Source organism: Charadrius vociferus, unplaced genomic scaffold (assembly GCF_000708025.1).
Source record: "Charadrius vociferus isolate BGI_N301 unplaced genomic scaffold, ASM70802v2 scaffold450, whole genome shotgun sequence".
Classification (NCBI taxonomy): Eukaryota; Metazoa; Chordata; class Aves; order Charadriiformes; family Charadriidae; genus Charadrius; species Charadrius vociferus.
Window position 1 is genome coordinate 1,504,046 of NW_009646931.1, and position 6,077 is coordinate 1,510,122.

A 6,077-nucleotide genomic window follows, 5' to 3' on the forward strand; every position below is an offset into this window, starting at 1 on the left:
CTGCTCTGTTTAAATGCTTATTTTTCATGCAAGATTCCAAACTCTGTGGGTGACACCAGCAGAGGTTTTATGACTCACCAACCACTGAGAAGACTTACAATTCCTGTATTTTGCGTTCTATGCTGTTCGCCCCATAGTACTTAAAATCAGGCCAAACATACCTTCTTTCTGCCCTCAGTATTTGGGGGAGGTTTTTTCAGTACTTAAGTTGGGATGCTATACATAAGTAAATCTTACTACTGCCAGCTTAAATTAAATTAAGAAAAAAAAAAAGAAGAATAAAAAAAAGAAGATATGTTTTCTACCCTGTTCTTTTTTCTGCTTCTTTCTGTACTGCCAGGAATGTTCATAGCAAGCTAGTTGCTACTGGCTGTGTAAGAGACTGAAGCCTGTTCTAATGACATCCACTGACTGCTGAGCATCTCAAGATATCCAAGTATTTCAGTATGGATACTACATCATGTATAACAGCACTGCCATTAAAACTTTATCTAGCCTTTTTCAGCCACTGCATAATGAAAATGTTCATGGACTTCTTCAGTTTTTTTTAAAAAATACCACAAAGATTTACAAAAAGTAGCTTCTGCTGCCATACAGATTTTGAATCAGATGATGACAAATTACCCTTACACGCAGCTTCAGCCCTGTTACTGGAGTTTATTTGGACTGAAACACTTAACACCTGTGGGTTTTTTAAGTTTTTTTTCCTCAGGTCTAATTAATATGCCAACCATACCCAAACTCAACACCTGTTGCTTTTCACAGCTTCAATGGGATTATGCAACGAAGAATGCTGTGAAAAATCTTACATGAATGGGTGCCTAAGTATAAGGCTGCACTAATTAACAAGCTGGTTAGCAACCTGCCTAGTTAATCAGGAAGACTTGTTGCATCACTTGACATTCTATTATTTTGCAGCTAGTTGTTGTTGCTTTAGTACGCTACTTATTGCTAGTCTTGCATAATTTTCTGCTATGCACTGTTATGTTCTTTTTTTAATTTCTTCCATTACTGAATAATGAAGAGATACTAACATTTTACCCAGTTGTAATCCATTCAGATTTTTATTAATAATTTCTAGCTGGATTCAAGAGTACTATATTCATGAATTAACTTAGATTATGCTGTCCAAAATCAGAGTAATTCCACCAAAATCAGAGTAATTAAAAAAATATATTTACTGATCTGAAAATTTTGTTAGGAATTGTTTTTTCTTTAACCAAATCACATCCCTTTTGCAAACTTTATTACTGATACTTAAAGTATTAGCCATAGAACTCCTTTTCCATAACAATATATGTAGGAATAAACCTATTTAATTATATTTGAAAGGGAATATATCAGGAATATACCAGGAGCCAAGAAAGCGATCACACACCAAAAAGCAAATCCAGTAAAAACAGCCTCCCTGGGGAGCAAACTGCAAATTGCCCCTTGCTTTTTCTCTAAGCTACCTGTTGAACACAAGACGTAAAGGGACGAATCGAAAAGCTAACACGTGGCTCAAAAGTTCAACAAAAAATATTCAGCATCCACCTAAACCTAGTGTTTACACACTCGGTTCCTCTTTGCTTGACTTATTCTCTGCACTGTCCCAGTCTAAGCAGTTCGGCCACCCACCCCTTGCCTATAATCACACGGAACCTCGGTGCTGTAGCTGCATCCATACCAGCCACTTAAAAACAGTGCCAGGAAACGAACATCCCCGAGCGCCAGACCTTGATGGTCTCCGCTGTCACATTGGCCGAACTGGACAGTTTTGGCTCAGGACCAGTGCAAGATTGTCCAAAGATGGCTCATCACATATTTACAGGATCTCCATGTCACAAGTGCCCTCCCCAATTGACCCCAGGAGCCAGACGGATTCCCAAGAGAGCAGATGTGTGTAAAATGCAATATCCACACTTTCACATTGCATTTGTGTTTCAAGACCTCTGTCCTTCCCAGTATCCCAAATTCTGCTAGGTTTTCAACCAAGCTCTGGCTACATTCACATTTTCCCAGGTGCTCTTGCAAGGTCCAGGGTCAAGAGACACTGTTCCCAGGAGGCAGCTGATTTTATATGTGGGAGGAAGCACCTTTCCTATTTCTGCCCGTTGCTGTTTTATAGAGACACAGAACACAAATCTGAAGAACAGCTCATTAAAGGACTTGGATTTACGTAGATTAAGCTGCAGCTAGTAGGGTCACATTTTTCCCTTTGTTTCCTTCCCTGCATCTTCTGAAGACTCAGCCTTTTTAATCCTGCAGCACAACCCTCTCCCTAGCAGATCCCAGTGCCTGCCGTTGCACAACAGGCACACACGCCCTGAGCTGCAGCTGCGTCCTCCCATGGATTGCTCTCTATCACTGGATGGAGATGCAGCGTGGGGGCTCTTACTGCTTCACACCCACCGTGTAGCACTTGGAGGTCTGAGAATATCAGTGCTTGGCTGCCGGCCAGGCATTGTGCAGGTCTGCTCTCATACCTGTATGTTACTTCAGAGTGGCCACTGGTTGTACAGAGCTGCCAATAACTTAATTTGATATTATGCATTTGTCCAGCTGCCAAAAATGTGCGGATGAGATGGATTTGATTGTCTCAAACTGTAGGACTGCTAAACCAAACGCCCACCTGACTCTGAGCTGCTGTTGAGCCAGGTATTTTTACAGTCTGAGGTCTTTTTCCATAAGAAAAAAACAGGTCACGTGATTCTTGCGATATCAAATGGACAAACCAATATCTGGTTGTCCAAATATTAGTTCAGTCATCTTTGGTGCCAACCAGTCTGTCTATCATACTTAGCCACTGATCAACTTCTGAGATACTTCTTTCAGTTAGCGATGGCTTCTTTACACCTTTCTTTTTTATAACTCCATTGCCAATGTTTCTTGGCTGAAGAAAATAGAGCTCTTGTCTTATACTTGCCTAAGCAGTTTCATGGGCTTCACGTGAAGAATAAGATTAAACAAAAAGAGTGACTACAAAAATTCTTGCTAATAATATAGGGATAGCAAAAGAAGCAATGTTTTGGGTTTTTTAACCATTTGATCTCATTCACTAGATTTTCTTCCTCTTCCTGTTTGTCCCATCATCATTCAGGATTTATTATCTGTTTAAAACCAATTATATGATATCACAAATTAAGGAAGAATGTTATACATACATTAATGCTCAACAAATACAAATCACTGTAGCTCAGTTGAATTCGATAGGTTAACTTCTTATCTGCATAGTTTGATTCAAGTTTATGTTTTTTCTCCTTCTACATGTATATAAAGGGCAGGTTGCAGCTGGTGTAAATTGCACCTCCTTACTCATTTCCACAGAGTTTAAACAATTTAAGCCAGCTAAGGCTCGGCCCCTAGCTTGTGCCTTGTATTTCTTCGTCTGAGCTCAGCTTTCATCTTCATACTAGATTTTAAATCTTGAAGATTTATAATTCACACAGTAGTATTCTCAACAGCATATAGCAAAACCCTATTTGGTACATAAAAAGGCTGTCGCTGGCAAAATTCCAGATATGAGGGGACAAAAGGGACAATCTTCTGATTGGAAAAGTATGGAACAAAGCAGTTTCTTCATAAGTCCTTTGCATGTACACACAAAAATACAGCTCTAGCTTTAGAAGCCCCTATCCACTACTGAACAACTAGAAACGTTTTAACACAGTTTCAAGATTAACCTGCCTCTGCAAACCTCCAGATGACACTAGAGGTTTGTTGTTATGTTCTCTCATGTTGTGCTTTGCAGGTGGGAAAGGAAGTACACCAGCAGCTCACAGGAAACTCCGCTTTCACACTGTGTCCCCGGCTTTAGGAGATTTACTGATCTATATAAAGAAGTTATATTCACATAAAATTACAAACTAAGAAGTAGAATTGAACTAGTCTGATTCCCCATTTGGCTATTAAAACATTTTTTCCTTAATTTGGTTTATAGTAATTTGATTTATAGTGACTTAGACACTGCAAGACAATATTAAGTCCAAGAGGCTGCCTTACCCTGGATCAACTGTAATTTGTGACACAGACAAGACATCAGAGCACTGAAGGAGTTCTTTTTCGCTTTGATGTTAATTTCCCCCCTCCAAATGGACAAAATATTTTTTTTCCCTCCACGTTTCTCCCCTCCTGCGTACTAAGGAGCAACAGTGGCTGATGAAAATGTGTAGAAAATTTCATAGGCAAGGAAGCTTTAAGATTTTTTAATTAAACCTTTGTGATTTCTTTGCCCCACATTTAATGGGAGAACAAAACATGGGAAAAGCTCCAAAAATAAATCCCAAAATGTCCTCTACTCTCACAGGCTGAGGACTCCTCATGGCAGCCATGACCATGACATTTTAAGAGCCAGATTCACTTTGCAGAATTCTTTTCTTTTTTGGGGAGGAAGGGGAGCTCCCACATACCTAAGTGGTAGATAAGGCTAATGAATACTTGCTATTTTCCACTTCACCGTAACAAAAACTTAAAAATCTAATGATGTTCTTTTTTCCCCCATTTGTGGCAAATATTAGTTATACCTCAAACTACCTTCAATGTAGCCTTGTGGGTTACCACATATAACTGACATTATGGCATTATTTTGTGTGTCATTATCAGAGACCACCTCAATTTTGACTGCATAATGCAAACATAAGGGGAGGAGAGGGGGGGCAGAAAGAGAAAGTGTAGCCCAGCAAGTTAAGTGAAACACTTTGATTATTAAATGGCGTCTGCAGGGTCTGCAGGAACAAAGCTGCAAAAGAGCACTCTGGAGTTTTGAACATTACTCCTTTCTTACTCTCCCTTGGAAGATGTTCTGGTTCTTTTAAAATATATCATATCTCTCTGACTTTGTATCTATAAAGGAAGAAATAAATGCTGTATGGCGCTGGCATTTAGCATGAGGGTCCAAAGCATTTTACACGCAGATTACAAGTTCAAATCCAATCCAGAATTTTAACAGTAGGCCAACATTTAGCTGTGCTTCAAAGCTTATGTGAAATTAATTAGTCCCAGCAGAATTTGTAGTAAACAGGATACATTACTACCACAAGCACCAGTTAATTCGGCATTTTCAGGAAAACTAGGGTGCCCTGGACACAAAATCTTAAACGGCAGCCCTGAGGCATGTTGATGAAACTATTTAAGGAAGTTTGGTATGTTTGGTCCTCTGTTATGGATGGATGAGATTTTATTGTTTAAACTTTTTAATTTTGAGAACCTGGGGTTCTTCAATAACATTAGCTTCACATTTAATAAGCAAACATCAAAATATGAAAGTTGTTGAAAATGGTGTTTTAAATTAAATATACTTAACACAATCCTATCAAAACAAGATTTTTATGTGTCATGAACTGATATGCCAGAAAGATTTTCTAGTCTGGCTTTAATTATTTTTAATCTCCTAAATCATTATTAATGTTTCAGAAGTGCACCAATCATTGTAAAAACTAATTTACAATCTTTGAGATGAAACTTAATGCTCACCTTAATAAACCCAGATTTTTATAAGCAATGCAGGATCTGAATTGAAAGACCTCAAGAGAGAGGAGGGAAAACTCAAGAGTGGAAAACAATTGATTACAAAACAAGAAAACAATTACCTGAGCTTGTGAAGCTATTTTTATACAGATTGCTACTTCTGCACTTCAATTCAATTACTATTTGTTGGTTTTATTCCTGAGAATTTGGGAAGCGTGGGTGCATGAACTTGCCTTGTCTATGGTTGTCTGGTGTCAGGACATGATGTAAGGTGTCATCTGCTTAAACTTTGGCCTAAAAAGGACAAGAGCAAGTATATGCAAGTATACTGTTTCCTGTAGTGAGACTTCAAGGGCTTTTTTAATATATATACATATATACATGCTTAGTAGGTTAAGTTTAACAAATATCAAGGTAAGAAATATATCAACACTTGGGACTGCAGAGAGACCCACTGTGAGCAAATTAAAAAGTATTTTTTTCCCTGGTTTTAATTAATTCACACATTAAATAGCAGAGCACAGTAAACATCCGGTGACAGAGCCAATGGTCACGGCCTATCCACGTGAATTACCATTTCATCACAAGGCAAGTGCTTCTTGAAAAAGGAAAACGAAGCGGGCAAACCT